The sequence below is a fragment of the Plectropomus leopardus genome, chromosome 15 (genome assembly GCF_026936395.1).
Source record: "Plectropomus leopardus strain MGB_pleo_1.0 chromosome 15, ASM2693639v1, whole genome shotgun sequence".
Taxonomy (NCBI): domain Eukaryota; kingdom Metazoa; phylum Chordata; class Actinopteri; order Perciformes; family Serranidae; genus Plectropomus; species Plectropomus leopardus.
Window position 1 is genome coordinate 7,656,414 of NC_142190.1, and position 22,138 is coordinate 7,678,551.

Consider the following 22,138-nt stretch of genomic DNA (forward strand, 5'->3'; position numbering starts at 1 on the left):
TGTTAAATTTTTGTAAATTCTGCACAAAGAGCAGTAATTTAGAGTAGAGTCATTTAATTCAGTGAAAGAAAAGGAAATATTTGACATGTAAGCCTATAGGTTTCTGGGCCGAAAAGTAACTAAATGAGAGCGTGGTTGTTCTGAACTGCTGGACTGACTGATGTTGTCTACTCTCTATAAATAATTACTCCTGGCACTTCAAGGGTTACCTCTAGTTGATTACTTTTAATTAAGGACTGAGACTGAAACTAACCAATGGATAAACGCTCTACAGAGAGCAACACTGTTTTTGAAATGCAGTTCTTCACTGCAGCTGGCTTTGACCAGAGTGATATTCTGAGTGATACTTGGCTACACAGCCTGCTGTGTAATGAATAAGTTGTGTATTCTTCTGCGACAGATTTATGAGCATTAAAGAGCGTTTTTATGTAGGTCTGTAACTTGGACAACACATTCTAGTGCTGTTTACGGAAGATCATTTGATTTAGGACTCTTGGTTATCAAAGATTTTCATTTTTCATTTTTAGAAGGTGCATATTTACATGCTGTGATTTTCAAATAATCCTGCATACAGAATCAAAGTTGAATCAGAATCAGAAGCGACTGACTGAAATATAATGAACAGTTCAAGCCTGATCATTACACAACTGCATTTGCCAAATAAGCACAAAGAAAGCACACGGAGAAAAGCATAAATTATTAATTCATTTCACTCAGACTTCGGAAACTATTCTAAGCACTGGGATGGCACCAGATGTCACCAAATGGGATTTAAAAGAGTATTTAATTCCATCACTCCCCCGCCTAACTGGCCTCTTTTTCCATCCAGTTGACATCGTGTGCTTGTAGGGCAAATCTACATGCTTGCGTGCCTACTAAGTGCACCAGAAGAAAACAAATCAGATGCCCTTTTTTCTCAAATTTTGTAGTCGCCTTCCTAAGAGTACTCGTACGATGAGCTCTCCAGGCCATGGAGAGAAGTCTTTTCATTCACTGCTTCTTTTCTGAGCGGAGACTTAAGATTTGAAGACTTATCCAGCCCTATTGCTTTCCCCTGCGCCTCTCCATAATGGAGTGGCCGGATTGGACATTGTCACTATCTTTTTGTCTGTGTCCTCCGTCATCCTCCTTGTTGAGGGCAAGTGAAGCGAATCGTATTTCCTGAAGACTGTGTCCTTTGGTCATTTAAGGTCCATGTCCTATCAGGAATCACAGTGAGGCATTTAAGTCCACCTGAAGCCAAGTTAGAGCAGAGCTACTTGTGGGCAATAGTTTGACCTTCCTTTCTGGCTGTCACGAATTTATGAATGATTGATGGCACAGCTCATTTTTGAATTTTGATGATATTTATGTTTTAGGGCTGCAGAATATGCTTATATCCACTGTCAGTTAATCATGTCAGGCCCACAAAATGTCAGGAAACTGAAAAATCCCCAGAACACAATTTCCTGCAGCCAAAGATCTCTCCCATCTTTAAACGGTTTAATGTGTCTGAACAACACATCCATAACTTGAGATATTCAGTGTACTGTCATTCAGGATAGTAAAAAAAATAGCAAATTAAAAATTGTGATTGTCAAAATTGTCTGTTTGGACTGTCAAAAGAAAACCCTTAAAATATTTGCAGTGACAGTTTTGTGTATCTGTCATACTCTTATTCTGAAGCATTGTCATAAAGCATATCTGCAAAAGACTTGGACATATGTACGGAAACATGGTACATGTGATGTCATACCACAAATAATTTATATATTGAGATATACATCTTCTGGACGTATTTACTGTGAAACTGTTAATAAATAAAATAACCAGATGGAGCTGTGTTTGGACAATCCAGCAATGTGAATATACGGCTTAATTTTCAGAAGAAAATGTTGCCATTAAACCATAGATGTGTTTGTTTGCACATTTCATACGTATCATATTCATTACAGATTTTCACAAAACATGCATTTTTTGAAATGCTGATAAAACCGCATTGCGAGATGACTGCGACGAAGTGATGTTATGCGACCTCTCTCGCCGTGTTTTGCAACCTCTCACCATAACCTAAACTTTATTTTGCCTCTTCCCCCGGCACTACTTTTGCAGAGATTGTTTTTCTCTTTTCAATTGGCTTGCAATATTTGCCATATTTGATTAATACTGGAACTTTGTTGCTGCTTCGAAGCCAGTTTCTCTGCAGGCAGATTTCTCTGTCTGGTCTAAGACTTGAGAAGGTCTTGGTCTCTTCCTCTGTCCACACATACCCACACATACCGTGACATGTTTTTTAGAATGTCATGTGACTTTTTGCTGTAAATCATGTGACGTATAAAAGCGAAAAAAGTGATTCCATTGCAGTTTTGCAAAATATACATTTTTTTTTCTAAATGCCTGAAATACCACCTCATGGTTTTTGGTTTTGTTTTTGAAATTGACATGTTTCTGTTGGGTGTATTTTAAATCACCAATATCGATTTGCAAAGTTTGAGGGCTAATGGAAACCCACCATGTGTTTCTAAAGGGGTGTTTTATATGACCTGACTGTCACCTGGAGGTGGAGGGAATGGCGGATGGCGTCACACTTTGGTGGGTGGATGGGCCTGCCAAGCCGCAAACTACTGCAGACCGCTGATAAAGACCAACAAACAACATGTTAGTATTTTAGCAAGTCATTGCTGTTTCCAAAGGCTTTTTAGGCACAAAAAGCAGTTGTTTTTCTAGGGATATCACTGTATTTCCTTCCTTGATTGTGTCCCCTGAAAAGATATTTTAAGCCAAAACATGATACTTTTCGAACCACAATCAACATCACCACTTATTAACCACATAGTTGTTCAACGTTAATCATGTCTGCTACATTATAACGTGCAAATGTAGCAGAAATGTACTATGCAAACTTTTTTTTTCTAGTAGCAGGCAATAAAAATAGAAATAGTTTGTCATGCTGATCCCCAAAAAAAATGAAATTATGTGATGTGTATATCATATACTGTGCAGTATCACACTATATAGTTTTAATATGGAGAGCTTTCAGTGACATGATTTTTTAATTTGTCTCTTATATGATACATTTTTTACTCATCATTTTTATTGCAGTGCCACAGGGATGCAGAGACGCAGTTAGACACAAGCAATATCAGACAGATTTTAAATAAATCCAGTTTGATTTATAATGGATTGGATTTCATAAGCATGTGGCTGCTGACTATGGTACATATAGAGCGTCTAAGAAGAATCGGAAGCATTAAACAGTTGGATGATTGATAACATTAAAGTTCGTCTTTATTTCCATCTTCGAATAATGATTTAAATAATGATGGTGATCATAGATGTGATGATAGAATAAAAAAACAAACAAACTCTAAATTGGTCAAAAACAACACATTTTAAAGGAGAATAAAAAATCGATTTAATCATAAATCCCCTCACATTACTTCCTGTTTTTGGTCTAATTTGTGAGAGTATTTTTTTGTCATGTCTAAGTGACAGACTGAATCTTTCTAGCATGTAATATGCACATCTGTTACATTTTAAAGTCTACTCTTTTATTATAAGTAGTATTGCCACTGCACACAATGTAGAACACAGTAGAAAATGTTCAGCACCATGTAGTCACTGATTTAATCAATCCCTCTTTATTTTTTATCTCCTCTCTGATTAGTTTTCCATTGAGTTAGGTGGAGGGAGCTGCAGTATTTGCAAACACTGGTTCACTTGGAGTTTGTGGGAACATTTTCTTAAATAATACTCACTGTGAAATTAATTCGGAGAATGCCAGTTTTTAAACAGAGACAACAATTACAAGAGAAAGCCAGAACTGTGCTTGTTAAAGAGAAATCTTTGTTCTGCGCACGGCCGTTGATTATCTTATCCCTAATAGTTGCATAATCCTGCTACTTTTATAGACTACTCCTGTGCAACTTTCGAAATTTGTCACCGTGGAATCATTAAATACAGAAACTACCTCTACGAACGTTCAACCTGGGTTTCATTTTGCTTGTTTTGGTGATTATGTAGAGCCTGACATAGCTTTAACAGTCTGACACAATCAAATACACAGAAAAACATACACACAGCCAGTTTAAAGAGATAAATAGATCACCAGTGGGAGTTTAAAAGACATTCACACTGTAGTAACACACTGAAACAGCTGTGACTTAAAGGTGTTTTAAACAGTTCTGTTATTATAACCTGTTTGACCTTAACAGTTTCTCACCTCTCCTTGTCAAATTGCAGGCTATCTATTTCTGCTGCATTTATGTTTAATGTACAAAAATGAAAGAACTTTATTTGCAGTAAAGTTAAAGCATTTTTGACATTGTTCTACTAACTGGAATCCCCCATTCACTATGATTTGAACTGGGTTGAAAACTCTATTATGGGGTATATATTCTTGTTTTTCTTCAGCACAATTGATATTTATCAACGTAAATGAAACAGATTATTAATGAAACCTTTATGTCTGACACCTTGGTCTTAAATTTTGACATACAAATCAGCCTCTTTAAGATTCGTGAAGGTGAAAATGAAATACAATCAATTGTTTTTCCCATTTCTATCTTTATGACTATGTATCCGTGCACAGTGTGTTCCTGCATCAGTAATCCGTTAATGTCACCGCAAATGTGACCAAGACAAATCTCTGTTTTCAATTGTATTTTGTGATAAACTATCTCTGAAACCAGAGCTGAGAATGCCAAAAGCGTGTTGCATGGCTCGATAATAGAGTGACAAATCAAAGCAGATGTAATGACACAGAGGGAACGATAAACTGACAAACACATCAGTCTGTAAAGCCAACCTCAGAGCTTAAACTGCGGCAAGTAAACAAAACAGTGTTTGCTTGTGGTACAGTATCCTGTTGCACACACACACATGCACACACACACTTTCAGAGTAAATATCAATTGTGATTATTTTTTGACAAAATGTTTATTAAAGGGGTGCCAAGTAGCTCAACTGGTAGAGCAGGTGCCCCATGTACAAAGGCAGTGTCCTTGCTGTAGCGACCGCCAGTTCGATTCCAGCCTTGGCCCTTTCACATTAAGACTGTCCTTCATTTAAGCTGAAAAGCACAATAATGTATCTCTGAAAAAAGCTATTTCAAATATAAGTTAAGGAGGTATTCAGGTAGAGAGCTTGAAAATGTCTCAGTTTCAGAAACAGAAAATGTCAGAGGGCAGCCTTCCCAATTTGACACGGTTCAACCATCCCATGAGCACTGTGGTCAAAGCTTTTTGACATGCTTAGTATTCAAATGCTCTAATGAAGTGAGGACTGGCCAAAATGAACTTAAAAGCCATGAGATAACTGTCTGATCTCGTGAGTATGGCGGAACCAAACACACCTTTTATATGTTGATCAAACCACCAAAACGCCGGCAGTGTTTGGCCGCCACAAGTCCGTTGTGTGAGTTGGTGTCAGATCATGGATTACAGACTCCACCTCGGGAACAGAGCAGAGCCCACCCTGAGTTACAGCTTATTTTGTGGTTCCTCTGTAGTAAGCCCCTCGCATTGATCTCTCAGGGCTGCTGAAGCGAACTCTTTTTTTGCATTCACTTCCCTGCAGGCTGGACCTAAATTACCTTCCTCTCCTCACAAGTTATCATTCTGGTGTTGCCCTTAAAGCCCCACATTGCTCAGTGGACTTGACAAAATCACAAGGCTTTCAACAGCTCTCTGGCCCTCCATTGTGTACATTTTGACAGCAGCTCTCGACAGCCTATAAATGGGTTTTCCATCCTCACGCAGTAAGTGTCTAAGCATAAAATAACAAGAACTCTGCTACAGCTGAAACCAGTTCTGTTATGGAAATGGTTCTCGGTTCCCAAATCTAAACTAGGCTGATGTCACGTCAAACTTCACCGCGTCTGTCTCTCTTCATCTTCCTCACACACTTGTTTTTTTTTCATATAACTTATCTCTCACTAGTCCTCTCCCTCTTTGTTTTTCATTCTCCTTCTTTTTATCTTTCCCCTCACCATGACTTGGAGTGTCTCTCTTTTCCACCCTTTCTTTTTCTCTTCATCTCCTCTGCACATATCTCCTTTTATTATTCTAATCGTGACAGCCACATCAAAGTAATAACTTGCATTGCTGGCATAAATATGAACCACAATAGTATACATTAGCATAATGCTTTCACCAAAACAGTGTTCCCTGACTGCAGTCTTGGGGAACAGTCTGGTGTCTGGAGATGGTGTGAGTCTGTTAAACACCATGTTTTTACCAGGTACACCAAAAGCAGCCTGCAGCTGATAAAACTGCTCACCTTCAAATGCAGCATCCTGCAGCAAAATTCTGGTTTTGTCCCCTCTTTTTCTTTGCAATCACGCGGCCCCTAATATTGAGGCGCCGCATCCGAAATCTTGCGACCAGCATGCGGTCGGCTTCATGCTGCTCTTTCAGCTGTTGGAGTGATAGGGATGGCACTCCCAGGGTCAAGTGGCGAGTGCCTCCCCCTCAGCGAGAATGAAAATGCTGAACAGATGCTGTGCTGTCGGGTCCGTCTGTCTGCCTCAGTGTTTGATGGGCCAGTGTTTAGTCAGTCAGTCCGCCTTAGCCTTTAAATGGGCTAGTGTTTAGTCAGTAGGTCTGAATATTTAACGTGCCAGTGTTTAGTTTGTCTCGCTCAGACAGACTGACTGAGTAAGCACTTAAAAATTAAACACTGACGGCTGTTTTCCCAGACAGGGTTTATGTCTAACTCTTGACTCAGGTTTAGTATCATTTGAAACTGATCACTGTGACGTCAGTGTGATGTCTGAGTTTCCAGTGTTTAAAGCAGTGTTGGGCTTATAGTACACACACACTTTAAATTTGTCATCAATTGCAATACTAGTGACCATAACCAGGTACCAGGTTGAAAATATGTTTAATGCTTCTGTAAAGGCATTTTACCATGATGGTCTATGAGAACTGACTCTGTTTTAGTAGCAGCTTTTGGCAACTCCTCAGCACTAAATTTTCAGCCTTGTGGGTCGCTACTTGCTAGTAACAAGTAACTAGTGATGTGGGGCAACACTAGTTAAAATAATACTTTTTTTCAAAAATGTATTTTGAGCCAAGCTCAGTAGTTGTAAGTTGTAAATACTGTTATATACGCAAATAAGTTTCTTAGTTTTTTAAAATGTTTTGCACCGACAATTATGACATTTTAGTCTTTTGTATATTTGCAGTCTTTCCCAACTTTGTGTTGCAAGTGCTGCACAGCTATTTAGGGTTACATGAAGTCATATCTTTTTTTGATCTTATCTTGTCTCATTTTATCTTATCTTATCTCATACACATAGCCTTTACACTTTTTTGCCGATAATTAGATAAAGAGACTCATACAAAAGACACAAAAGGTAACAAACGTCCCATATCACCACCTCTTAAATTACTTATTAACACATTATATCTTGTTTTTTTTAAATCTTGGGGGTTATGTGCCAGATAGTTTCTTGGCTGGACTATTTACTTGGTAGTTAGCAGAGACTCCCACTGTCAACTGTCGAAAGTGACCAATCATTCGCTTCTAGCTTTTGGTGCCGGACAGTTTTCCATTATTGGTGCTACAGACATATTTTGGTTGGTATTAAGGTCTGGGTCATAATCTGGACTGAAACTTGACTTATCCATTAAAAACCATTATGAAATAAGGACCATTATGAAATCTTTGTCTGCTTTGAATAGTTTTATTATGTCTCAGTATTTAATAGGCCAGAGTTTTATTTGGGTTTTCTCAATTTTTATGTATTGTACCAGTTTCTTTGTCAGTCACACTTAATATTTAATGAGCTGTTCTTTAATCGTACAATCTCAATTATGTATTGGGCAAGTCTTAATTTGTCACTCTATCTTGGCACTTAATGGGCCAGTCTGTTTGTAGTTAATGGGCCAGTATTTACTCGATCACTGTTTATTTTTTAATGGGGCAGTCTTTGGTCTGTCACTTAATGGCTGCATTTAATGGGCCAGTGTTTAGTTGGTTTGTCTTCCTTGTATTTATTCGGCTGTTTTTGACAGTGTAAACCTGCCAAGCTGATGAAAATATCCCATCATTACAAAATATTTAAGTCATAGTGTCACAACAAGCCATGAATTCACACTGATAATGGGTTCAGGAAGACAATAAATATGCAAATTAGAGATGCTAAGAGTCATTTAATGCAACAAAAAGATGCTTTGACCTGTTTGGTGTGGAGAAAGCCATAATCTGCAGGCGTTATTGCTACATCATGTGACTTAGTGGAGATAAAAGTGTATATTGGTGTCTGTGGATTCATGTGTGTAGTTTGTCCAGTGATGTGTGCAGGCGTGAGAGGTTCCATGTGATTTTATTGACTCTGTCTTTCTGTCTCTTTCTGCCTGACTGCCTGTCTGATGGCTTTTTGTATTGTTTGACTATAACTAGATAAGAGGTTAGATTTGCTCAGGGACTGAATGGATAACACAGCAGTGGTTTAAATGCACCTCTTAAATCATGACACTTTTCAAAGACATACCCTCTTATCAAAAAAAAATGATTGCATGTGCTGATGCATCTACTTACAAGATGATTGTTGCTGTATATGCAAAGTTTCCTGTGCTGTTTTTTTAATGACGAGTTAAGATTTGAATCTCTAATAGGATGAAATATCCCACCTTGACTTAAAAGTTGTCACGCCCAAGTTTATTGGCAACAATACTAATGCAGGGTCACAGAAAACTATATTGTACTTAAGTAGACATGATAATAATTAAAAGGACTTCATAACACATGGAACAATTAAATAAGTAAGACCTTTTTATTTTAGGATCAACACTAAACATATTCATATAAACACAATCTATTCACATATTTTCATATTCACTCGGGCTTCCTCTTGAAAGTCGGAGATTCGAATCATCAGTCAGAGACCCTTCGGTCAACTGAGACAGCTTCAAGTCAAGCAGTCATTTTTTGTGTGTGCACTGTACTTCTGGGGACGTCTTGCTCCCCAAATTTTGCTGCTGAGCGAGTTTTCTTGACTGAAACGCGACTCTATGGCACAGGGGAAATTGTGCTTCGATACGTTCCTCTGATTCCAGCATGGAGAATTAAAGCAAGTAGAAGTAAGTACCAGCACAAGTATATAAAAATATAAATTATAGAACAGAAATACAGTAATAGTTAACAATTAAAATAAAATGAAATATACATGTAAAGAATAAAATGAAATATACACGTAAAGAAATATAATACGAATATTTAAATAATGTGGATAATGTGTTGAGTATGTAAAGTGTGTAAAATATAAAACGGTGCCTTATTCTACAATGCAATGTATAACACTAGTATGCAAGTTAAAAATAAACAAATAAATGAAAGTGAACAACACAGATTTACATAAGTAAGAATAACAAGAAGAATATATAAAATATATATAATACGTGTTACATGATAAATGCAGCCTTTCTTTATAATGCAGCCATCACTTCCACATGGTGGCTCATGGATTGTAATAATGAAGCTGTATCAAGTCGTTAAAAAAATGTGTTATTTTCTAGATTTGTGCAGAATTCTGACTGAGCCAAACATCTCACAAGTGTCTGCACTGATTGCCTTCCTCCTCTGCACTAATCAGTGAAATTCTCCAGTGTCCTCCTTGACTGCAGTGAAATCCTGGATTGTCTGTGCCCTCCAAGGTTCTCATATTTGAGATCCTTGAGTTTAAGAGAGCAGCCAGGTAATAAACAGATCCACTGCCTGGGACTCTGGACAGCGGACTGCAGCAGTCAGCACAATATCCAGCCAAGTCAAACAGCTGACATGTGGCAACAGCATCTAACATCACACTGCATCTTGAACTGAATCCCAGTGTATGGGAAGACAGAACAGGTGCCAGGTGTGAATCTAATTACTCTACTGAGCAGATAAAACTGACTCTTAACTAACACGAAAACTCCTGTCGAAACAGCACAGGTCTGGTGGTGCCTTGCTTAATTGACGTCATTGTTGGCCGTGGTTTTACAGTCATACTGACATTTGATCATTAACCATCACTGGTTACTGTGACATTGCAGATTATACTGTAATCCTATAATCTGGATTAATGCCGAAGTGTAATGTGCACTGAGTAGATTAAATTGTCAGCAGCAAGTAGAATCAGGTACATGCAGTGGACACAGAGCAGGTTTTATATTCCTATCCTAATCTAATGTAGTGGGTGTTTGCCTCTAAGGACAAAATAAACAAGAGAAAAATAGATTTTAGCATGTCGTTCATCCATCCATCCATTCATCCATCCATTCATTATCTTTTGCTTATCTGGGGACTGGCTTGCAGGGGCAGCAGGCTAAACAAGGCCTTCCAAATATCCATTTCCCAGCAACATTTCCCAGCCCCTCCTGGGGGATCCCGAGGCATTCCCAGGCCAGATGAGATATATAATCCCTCCAGCATGTTCAGGGTCTACCCTGGGGCCTCCAACCAGTTGGACGTGCCCAAAAAACCTCTAACAGGAGGCGCATGTAGTTGATGGAAACTCAGAATATCTGTAGCCTGTTATTACAGTAAAAGTCGTCCAGCAAATTTTATTGTGTAGGGCTTATTTTTTCACATAGCCAGCTCTGTAATTCTTACTGATTACATTTACATGCACACTGACATTGAAGTATTATTCCAAATATGACAATATTCTGAATTTGATACAGGTCATGTTAAAAGTGTGTTCTGTTTCTAAAACCATTTGGAGGCCTCTAGCGATTTCCGGTTATGGGATTTGTCAGTTTTAGTCATTCTTTTAGGAGCATTCTTTGGACATTCAGAATATACACTTTGAAGGGGTTTTCGAACACAGTTTACGACATAGGGCCTCTTGCCTGTTTACAGTCAGCTTTGTGCGTTGTCATGGATACTTTGTACATAAATCAACTTGCCAACAGTTTGCAAGGCTGTGGTTAGAGATGCATGCCCAAAAAGAAAGCCTGCACTCCTCATTGGAAGGAGAAACACACCTACTTTTAGACATTATGAAAACTTAGATATCAGCAGGGTTTTTACTCAGATATCTTAACATCGATCTTTCCAAGAAGGTGGTTAAAGGAATGAAAGAGGGAGGCTGTGAGGCTGTGTTTGCACGGTTGAACAAGTCCGCCACCGGTGGAAAAACTTTGACAAGTAGCTCTAGCTGCTCCACTTTTTCATATTTTAATCAACATTCATGCTCACAACGGCTACAGAAACAGAGACACAGTCGTAGCATTAATGATGTAAGTTTTGCATTTTATAAGCAGAAAAGTCTGAACGGATAGGGTTAACCGGATAGAAAACTTTGTTAGGGTGTGGTAGAAATACATGCCCAAAATAAAAGCCCACATTCCTGGTTGGAGGGAGAAAGCATACTGACTTTTATCCACTACGGAGGACTTTAATATTAACCATAGACTGACTGGAATCTGACAGGAAACTAGAGCACTAAGCAGACAGTCACTCAAGTAGCCCTGCTCTTGAACATGTGTAATTTGGGTCCTTAAGTGACACTGCATTCCTTAAAGAGATCATTTTACTACATGACACATTTATTTTAGCGTGAAATGTAAAAAATACCCACAAGGTTGCTCCGCGGCATCACATTGCCTCTGGTACAACCAGTTTTCTGTGTAGTTTTGAAACCTGTTAGAAAGCCGCAGAGACGTGCAGAGAAAAAAACAATAGACCAGCCTTGTACAAATAGTGCAGAGCAGCACGATGTCTGCACGATGTCTGCTCTGCATGCACAGCTTTCCTGGTTAAGTGTCGCAGCTTCTATTGATTATAATGGACACATTCTGCTACTTAAATGCTGAAGCGGAGCGTGTCACATTGTGCCGCCTGTAAATGAATTTTGCCCCCCAGTCTTATACTGGACTCACGCTAGGCAGTTACAGAGTCAATAACACGTCATGCGATTTAACATCCAAAATGCTGATGTTACTTTATTTTTTATGTGTTACTGTAATCTTTGCTAAAAAGAACATGTGTAATGTACAGTGCACAACGCATGGTGTATTTTTTGGATCATTAAGCTTAAAAAAGTGAACATATAAGAGAGATCATTTAACGTTTTAAAACACATCAGTTCAACATTGTTATTGACAGACTTATTGCTCATTTTTTTAGCTTGTTCAAGCACTCAATAAAATGAAAACATTGAAAAAGTTTTAATTATCATAGCCATCTCTTCAACATGGCATGCGCCAGCAGGTCATCCAAAAATCAATTTAAGTCACAAAACCCAAAAAATCTTGTAGACAAAAAAAAAAAAAGCAGTGCCTTTCTCAAACATACTGTTATTAATTTATCCTTGTTTCTGGCATTTTCTTGTTTTTTGGGATGTTTTTCGTTGTTTAAGTTTGACAATGCTGTCAAGTTAGAGCAGGGAAGGAGAAGAAGGTCACGGCACTGGAACAGTAATGTGATCTATGCTTGAAATACTTTAGATGCCCTTAAGAAAAAGACATATGAGTCACAATACAAGATCATCACATTTTGTTGTTGGTTTTGTATCGATTACTCATATTTTAATGAAATAAATGTAAATGTAAATGTAAACTTTTTAATGGCAATATCTTTGTCAAACTTGGAATGACTAATTCTTGACTACAGAGGCCAATGGGGGAAGCTGTAGCCTAGTAACAAGCCAAAAAACACTATTTTCATTGAATATTTTATTAAGGCTGCTACGTGGGAGCTGTGAGGTTATCTGAATAAAAATGCACCCCCTCTGGATATTCAGAACGGAGCATTCTCTGTGGCCATGTTTTCATAAAAATTAAACCTGTGTCTCACAGTGATACATTCAGGCATTTTAATACTTTACAAAGCCTTTTTTTTAAGGCGTTAAGGACCCACAGATGCTCGAGATCTCAAGAGTGGAGCAGCAAACCCTATGTGACAAACATGACTCTAATGTAATTCCAAAAAAAGATAATTCCCCATTTCAAATGTTTTATCTTTTAGTTTGTGCCCGGCGAGCTGAGATAATAGATAATTGCAGCACTGAATTGTTATTAATTTATAATTCCGTTATTATCATCTGTTCATTAGTGGGGAGAAACTAGAGTGCACTCTGCCCCACTTCCACTCAATTTAGCAAGACATCTTCCCAAACTGCCAGCGCCACAATGTTTCCCTCCATGTGTGTACAATTGCTCTTCTGCCTTAAACTAGACAGAAACTGCTACACGAAATGACTATTCTCAGAAGGAAAACTAAAAAACAATGTCCTCTGCAGGAGGTAGGACATTTGATGACAGACGCAATAAGAGTGACGAGTAGGAAGAATTGGAAGTAGTTTCAAGGGGTGGATAGAAAACCTGCACGTCTGTGACTTACTGCTTATTTTCTTGTTAGCAGTTGCAATTTATTATATGTGTGAGATTGAACAAAAGTCTTTTTTCTTTATTTTGACTAATCTTCATTCACAATGCCATGGTATGAGGCTATGGCAGTGCTGAATTCAACAATACCACACTCAATCAACAAAAGCAAGTTCAAAATGTAATGGTACACATGACTGGCAAAAACATTGTCGACATTTATTTTGGGTTTGCTCAGTGAGACACAGTGTTGAAGATAACATTTTTCATTATTAAGAGAGTCTCAGACAATGCCTAATTGTGATTTGAACCGCGGCAGGAGGAGGCCTTAGTTCTGCTGAATTAAATTTTCTGCATGTAATGACTTTTGCCAAAATAAGCCCAAAAAAAACTCATGCAGCGTACTTAACCTTGGCTGCTTGTTTCACTGCTATCTCCGTTCTCTGCCTCACCTGGGAATTGAACTCAATCTAATGAGGAATACTGATTAATGAGAAACGTGACACACTATGTGTGAGTCTCTATCAGAGTTTTCCCCGGATCCACACGAGGACGAGGGGTCTGTTAGTGTGTGTGCCCAAACAACATTTAAATCTCAACCAAAACTCAAACAGCGACAGGAACTCAGGAACCTTCACACATTAAATCAGGAACAAAAAGCTGCTGTTTGTGTTTGCACCACATCTGAAGAAAATTAGTAACACAGACTGATTACAATATTTAAAAAAGTACAGCTCTCCTCAGTTTGAGGAGCAATTCACACACAAAAAAACCCAAAATAATCATGTTTTTCTTGGTTGCCCAACATGTGATATTTCAATCAAGGCTGCAAAAGTAAGTGTTTGGTGATTTTTATTCCTGCTTTAGTACAAAATCACATAAAAACAAACTTTTTTTTGTTCACTTGCTGTCAATCTTTTGCTACAATCTCTTTTTAGACAAGTCGGGACAACGACCACACAACTTTGTTTTTAAACTTCAGCAAGCACTGCCAGAAATGTCCACCCCTAGTATTGATTTTAGTGGCACCACTGCTTGCTAACGGTGAAGTAGCTGTAGTAATCTGAAGGTTTGTGTTTGCCCAATCAGCACCACTCAATAAATCAAATTTCACCCTTTTGGGCCATTGGAAAGCCCTTACCAGGGACTTTTTTGGGCCTAGAAACTGATTTTAAAACCTGGTCCCTTGAGTAAAAGAAAGCGTTGAGTTCCGAAAAGGTTCCTGGGTTGCTGGGAAAGTTTCTGCAGCAGAAAAGGGCTTATCACCTTTGAAAACCATGACAATGACAATGTTTGACAATGTCCTATGTTTTCTCAGGCTTTAAAGGGTTAAGGTAGACTTGAATATATCCGAACCTTTCCTTTGAGTTTGTAGTGCATGCATTTAACAGGTTCTAATATTGAAAATTAACCACCATTGTCCTATGCATTGATGAACACAACTGGACACTGAGTCTCTTTGGGATTTTTTCTCCTTTTCACATATTCTTCTCTCTTAGCCTTGTTATTTATAATTCAGAGCTTTCACTTGTGACTCTTTTCAAGGTCGAAAAAACAACAAAAAGAGGCTGCAATTGTTCATTGCAGGTGGCTTGTTGCCTCTTCGTACCTTGGGAAAATGCCACTGCTACACTCTGGCTGCGTCTGGGCCGCACAGTGTGCCAGCCCGTTTGCTAAACTGGTGAATTGATTTACCAGGCAGTATTCCTTGATTGTGTCTGTAGACTGAAGCAATAGGGTCAGCGCTGCAGAGAGATGAGTTTATTCACCATTCATCGATCAAGCAGTCCAGCCAAGACACAGAGTGGTGCAGAGTTTCCCACCGAGAGAAGACGCTGACCTGGTTATTAACACAGCAGCCCTGCTGACCCACTCAGAAGCCAGTTTGAAACTAATAGGGAGCATTTCTCAAGAAAATCAGTAAAATTAAGTCTTATTCTCTCATTATGATCGAAACAACTCAATTTAGAGCAAACCACTGCAAAGGCTTTAATTTCAAGGAGCTACAACAAGTGCAGCAATAGTCACAGAAAATAGCAACAGTGCTAACTTAGTGTTTGATTAAAACCATCAAGATATGGACTTTAATGACACTCTCTGTGCTGTGGTTTAATCAGGTGTAAAATGTTGTAGGGGAGGAATGATAAAAAGAAGACACAGCCAAAGTGGGTGACGACGGTCCAATTTGTGAAGGTCCCTCTTGCGTGAATAATTCCATCTCCAAAAAGCAAGTGCAAATTAGTGCAGGTATAATAAAAGAAAGATGTGCTAGGGTGAATATTTAGGTGGAATGTCTAAGCATAAAAAAAAGAAAAAAAACGGGGGGAGCTGCACTTAATTAGTTGAGAAGCAAGAAGTGATAGTTGAAAAGACGAAGAGCAGTAATAATAAATGAACTGAACATGATTTCTGCTAAATTGTGCACACAAAGGAGAAGATGGGGAGTTGCGGGTATTCGCAATTAAACTTTAATTTGATCTTGAACTTGACATTCTCTGATGCATTATGTTGATTGTGCTATTCCAACAAGACATTAATAGTAAGTGTTGCATTGTGCTTCAGATACTTGGAATATAAGGGAGGTCTCAACGCTTTCTACATCCTCCCACGTTTGCTCGGAGGTTGCAGCTGATTTTTTTTATGATTGTTGTGTCAAAGCCAGGCTTTTATGGCTTCTACACGAACCGTTCTCTTTTTCATACCATAAAAGGATTGTTTGATGACATATTGAAATAATTTAAGAAGCAAAAAAAAATCAACACAAATTGTCATAGTAAGGTGTTGTGATATCGCAAGCCCCAAGAACAACTTCAGTGCTTCTTGTCCTTTCCTCATTAGTAAGTTTTCTAACTTCCTAACTCCTGTTTAAGATGTGCTCCAAAATCCGTGTTAAGTTGGGTTGAGATTTGGTGACTGTGAAGGTAATAGCATGTGATTCACATCATTTTCAAACCACTTAGGGATTCCACAGTCCAAATAGCCAGCAGAAATTTAGGCCAAGACCTCCGCCTCTGTGTGCCGATCACTTCAGCTTATCTCAATAAACAGATATTTTTATATGAATGCAGATTTTAAAAAGGCCAAATAAAAGCTTAATGCTCCAGTCTCGGGGTGTGGGAGCGCAATATAATGATAAAAACAAAGTGATTTATTGCTTAACAGTCAATATTAACATTAAAAAGAATGAAGCTTTGACTTCAAGGTGAAACAAAAGCCACGTATCAAACCAAACTATCTTTACTAGGGGTCGACTGATAATGTTTTTTAAGGGGCGATACCTATACCAATTATTAGTAGTAAATGAGCCTGACAACCGATACTTAGAACCGATATGCATTTACAAAAAAAAAGGAAAATCCTACATCAGTAATTAATTAACTCCACAAAACTGTGTTTAAATACCTTTTTTAAATTTTTTTTAATCAAAACTGAAACATTCAACATGCAGCAAGTTCCCATCAACTTTTTGATAAAGTCAGTGAAAATTTAAATAATAAATAAATAATAGTAGCTCCCTGAGGTTTTACAAAGTTAAAGTTCCTTTATCTGCACTTTTTGTTTAATTAATTTTATTAATTATATAACTTTGAACAGATATCGGCAAAAAGCCAAATGTCGGCTTCAATAATTGGCCAGGCCGATAATCTGTCTACCCATAATCTTTACCCAGAGTTCTGCCTAATCCTCATGAATGATGCATGAATTAGCGTCTATTTGCATCTTTGACTTTGTATATAAACTTGCGGTATAAACCATTACTCGAAACAGACTGTTTACCTGCTGCTCATACGTGATTGGCCAATACTATTTAGACTACAAATGGGAACCAGAACGTTTTCAATACTAAAATAAACCACTGACAAAGGATTCTGTATACATATATAAATATTTTTTTATAGGAATTTTGTATCCCAAGTCTGTTGTTTAAAAGCATCTATGTGATTTTTTTTCTAGTTTGTTAATTCTTTTCTAAATTGTATAACTTGAATTGCATTGAAGCAGTGTATTAATAAATCCAACCTCACAACAGATTTCTTTCTTTCCTCAATAGCTTTCTGATCCTTAAAAAAAAAATCCCAATTCTGAACCTGCTCATTTCAAACTCTCCTTCATTTAACACAAGCAGTGTTTTGTATTTAACCGCACAGATCTCAAACAGCAACTGCCTCATCGTGATTAATATGTTCAAACAAAGGTCATGTGCTCGCTTAGCCATGTATAATGTATGAAGTTCAATGTTTAGCTGGAGATTCAGCATCAAAAAGAGTTCAATCGGTTAAAAAGTTGGAAACTTGAAAGGCGATTGGGAGTCGGTTCATGTGTGGTGCAGCTCAGTTTAGAAAAACATATTTCTACCTCCACTTGACTGCGTGTTGATTTTGTGAGCTCCATTTCCTCTCCTGAAATGTGGAAAATATTCCAGAGCAGTGACAGGAAGTGACAGTTGCGGTGACTGCTCTGACAGCAGTAACTGACACTGAGAAGCCACAGCAGTGTTAGTTTATGGTATATCAATAATGTCACGCTCAGCGCCTATTTACTTTGGCCTGAGAAACTGGAAGATGCCCGGGTTTCTTTTTTTTTTTTTTTTATTGAGTTTCCCCTCTGGAGTCTTGAGAAGCTCCAGTCTGACAGATCTATTTGGCGGAGGTGAACACGGCATCAGTAGCAGATAAGTGATGTGTCCGCACCCCCTCTCCCTCCCTGTACTCTTTATCACTCTCATTCACATCCAGCCCTTCATCCTTTGCTTGCCTTGTTTTTCTAATCTGTGTGGGACTTTGGGAGGCGTTCGAACTGCATCTGGACTACGTGACTGTGGAGCTCCCCTGCTTGTGCTGATTCTGTGTGTGTCGATGTAGTTACAGCTGTCTGATTAGTGTGGGCGACTTGAGATTGGTGAAAAGGTCAGAGTTCATTGACTTCATTGACTCAAGAGTTCATGGATTTTGTTTCACCTCTCCCTGTTGGATAATTGATTGGCTTGCCGATACTTATGAATAATGGCGGCGTTCAGGCGTGCGTGTGGCCCTCCAAACAAGCAGTCTATCAGTGTGACCCTTTACACAGTTCTTGGGCCCTTTTTCCGACTATTTGTTCACATCGGGTAGCTGTGATGCACCCAAATTGGCAAATCTGAAAACTACAGGTTATGGACCAAATTGTCAGACATAAAGTCCTCACCAAGAATTTAATATGATAGTATACCAACATATATCAATTTGTGACCATTTAATTAGTAGTCTTACCAGTACTAATATTATTTCCATGCATATTTACATCAACACTACTTTGAAAGACATCTCAGAAATGGTGAAAAAAATCATACTGATATATTCTTTTTCATCAAATATACAAAGGAATAACATTGAATTTATAATATTAATGATAGTGTATATTCACCTTTTTTTAATTTGATAAAAAAAAAATCTGAATTTATTATCTTAGCAGTTAAACATAGTTTTAATTGGTAAAAGAAAAGAACTCTACTCTGTAGTACTCTGAAATTATTTCAGTGTATATATAATGATTAACACTAAATGTATAATTTAACAACAATAACTTATTATATTGTTTTTTAAAAAAAAATTTGGGGGGAAATAAGTTCCTGTGGGAGGCGAACTAAAAAGGCATATTGTTTAAACACACAGCAATATGTAGCTAACCGGACCTTTGGTTTAATTTCAGGTACACACCTGTAAAGTTTTGATGCTGTTGCAGTGCCGAAATCTGTCCACAAGCAGACATAAACACCTGGCAAAATACTCGCCGTCTTTGATAGTTCCCGCTACAATAGGTGTCTCTAGCCATGATAAGACACACACACACACGCACACACAATGAAAACAATACCAGCTGTTGCAATGTTGTTGTGGCTGGTAAATATGTCATTTGTCATTGCTGTTCAAAGTGACCCATGGGAGAGTTTTCTGATCTGACTACCTAACTGGCAGAGCATCATTTGTCAGTGCCAACTGTTAAATATGAACATTACAAAAATGATTCATATGACCATTCCATCTGCCAACACTATGGCTAATGTTTGGATGGGTGTAGGCACTAAAAGTACATGGTAATTTTTAAACAAACTGTTGACGAGTTATCCAAATCACGTTTTGTAGATGCATCCATCTATTCGACCTCTAATAAAAACTTATGACCTTGTTCCTGACAAACTGGAGTCTGAATTCTTAAAGTTATTTTTTTGTAACAGGTAAATTATATTAGGCACTAAAGAAACAGCAAATAATAGAAAGTTTCAACAACAATAACTGTAATATAATGTGCAAACACATCTTAATTTACACTGAAATATAATTCTTACCACATTCATTGTGCATTATTGCATCAACACATGACTGATACAGAGATCTTAATGATTTCATTTTCCGCCACCAGTTTAAACACATGAGTCACTGTGCAGGGGTTACCAAGTCGTGGTAACATTAAGCTGGACATTAAGATGATTGGCTTTGACATTGCTTTGTAAGGCAAAGGATAGTGCTTCTGGTGATAGATGCTGTCATGTAGGTCAATGCACTGTCAGAATGTGCTTTTAAAAGTGAAAATGATAATCCCACTGCACTGTGTGTAGGCACTGGATGTTGAATTTAATTCTGCAATACATGTACCTCGGAAGTCAGAGCTGGGAATGTCACACCGTGGTTGACAGCACTCGACAGCAACAAGTTTGAAAACCAAGACAAATAACAGTTCTAGCTATTATTAGTACTTCCAATTAACAACTTATCAGGCAGTGTTTTGCACATGCAAATACAGAAGCAACATGTACACAGGTAGAGGTTGGACAATACCCTGTGCATGACTGAATTATTGACTCATAAATAAGATGAGAGTACTAATATAAAGTATATTACACCAGCTTTTCCTGCTGTTGATGTGCAAAGCAGCAGTCGGATTTTGTGTTGGTGAGGTTCTTTCAACTTTCCAAGTCAGAAATTTGGTTTTGGGAGGCGTTCCAGTTCACATTTCCATTTGGAAAATTGAACATAGCGATTATTATTAAAGACAAAGGACATATGCATTCAAAAAGGTAAAATAAAATTGTGTAAATTAGCATAAAGGCTGTCTCAAAGGTGCTTTTTGTAGCATTCTGACACCAATAAATGATTAGTAAATTATATTTTGAGCCCTTGTGTTGTTTTACAGTCTCTATTTTTGCAAAGAGCTAGATATTTTTTTGCAGTGGCAGAGACTAATCACATTTAAATATATTTAATGAAGCACATAAGAAAGAGTCAAAGACCCCCAGTGACAGGATTTAAATATTTAGTGGGAAATGTAGTCTCAAATTTGATTAACAACAGATATAATAAAAGCACTACCACAAGCTACAGACTGCTAATCATCTCTAAAATAACTTAACTTTATTTATAGTGATTATGCCAATGCATTTCCATTATGGCAATTATATGAGATATTTAAAAATGATACACAAAGCTCATTTAAATGTCTGTATGAAAGGTAAAACAAGTACAAAATCCACAAATATTCCCAACATCAGTGTTAATGGCTTCTTAGAGGATTTTCCAAGCTCCTGTTTTTTACTGAACTTTTTTTTATAGCAAACATAAAAAGGGTTTGAGTATGTGAGCCTGCTGTCGTCTGTATACACAGGGCTCTGAACCCTGTCTTGTTCTTTCATTTCTCCAGTTTGTGTTGATGTGTTTCTACTGGATTAGTCCGCATAAAGCATCATCTCTTTTGCATTACCATCCTGAGATGTGAATGAGAAGCCGCGGCCGTATATCTGAACTGCATTACTATTACTGCAGCCTTTCATTTGACTTCTTTTTGCAATAACTCTCCAGCGCCAAAGGAGTTGGCAACATAAATTTTGAATCAACCTGTATGAAGTATAAAGCAGTAGCCAGGAGTGTGCACTCGTGCGTACACATGCACACTCGCCCACGCACACAGACACATAGACAAACTTCCTCCAGGGACCGGAGAATTAATAATTCACATACATTTCCGGCACAACTCATGTGTTCTCTTTTATGACATCTCGGAAAGCCTAAGAAACGCAGCCTATGGGAGGCAGATCTGTGGGATCATTACAGCCCAGCAATAACGCTGCAGCCCCCTTAATGAAGTAGAAGATGGATTGACGCTGGGCTGGGTTATTGCTATTCAGAGAGCCCTCCCCATCGCTCTGTGGAGGGTGAACAGGACACTGAAAGAGAGGCATGAAGAGAAAGCAGAGGACACAGAGGCTAATGAAGGGACCTCACTGGACATCGATGGCAGCAATGTCCCTTTCCCATGGAGCTGATTCTACCTTCAGTCTGCAGCAAACACCCCCTCCTTCCCGGTGCCAGCAGCTCACATTATCTGCCATGCAACAGTGCCTGATATAGGCCTGCTCAGTGCTGCAAGGCCTCCTCGAGATAGGCCTTGTTTATCACCAAGATTTTTTTTTATTTTCGAGGACTCGCAGATGCACACATACTGCCATGAAATAAAGATGAGAGCTGTGTCCTTTTACCCTCATTAAAAACTGGACCGGTGCCTGAACATACAGTAAGCTCTCCATGCATCCCGGCTCTTCGCTTAGATAACAGTTGCAGGGTTTATCTTAAGAGCCCACGGTATCGGTGCCACGGTATTAAATCTGGCTGATGGCTTATTAAAGTTTAAGTTGCACACTTGATGTGAGTTTTACCTCTTCAGCAATGGTCAGAAAAACCGCATCTATTTACAGATAAACTGAATCTAAACCCACTCTGTCTCTCCTCGCCGTTGCTTTGCTTGTTTTATAGGCCGCTTGTATGTCAACGCGTTCCTTTCGTTCACTCCCAGACTGCACTTTCGTTGAGTGATTA

At 38.3% G+C, this 22,138-nt stretch overlaps 1 protein-coding gene across 1 annotated transcript in view; it reads left to right on the forward strand.

The window, feature by feature from the left end:
- Positions 1-22,138, forward strand: part of tmem132e (transmembrane protein 132E) — a 445,874-nt gene that overhangs the window by 61,271 nt on the left and 362,465 nt on the right. The gene's annotated exons all lie outside the window — the stretch shown is intronic.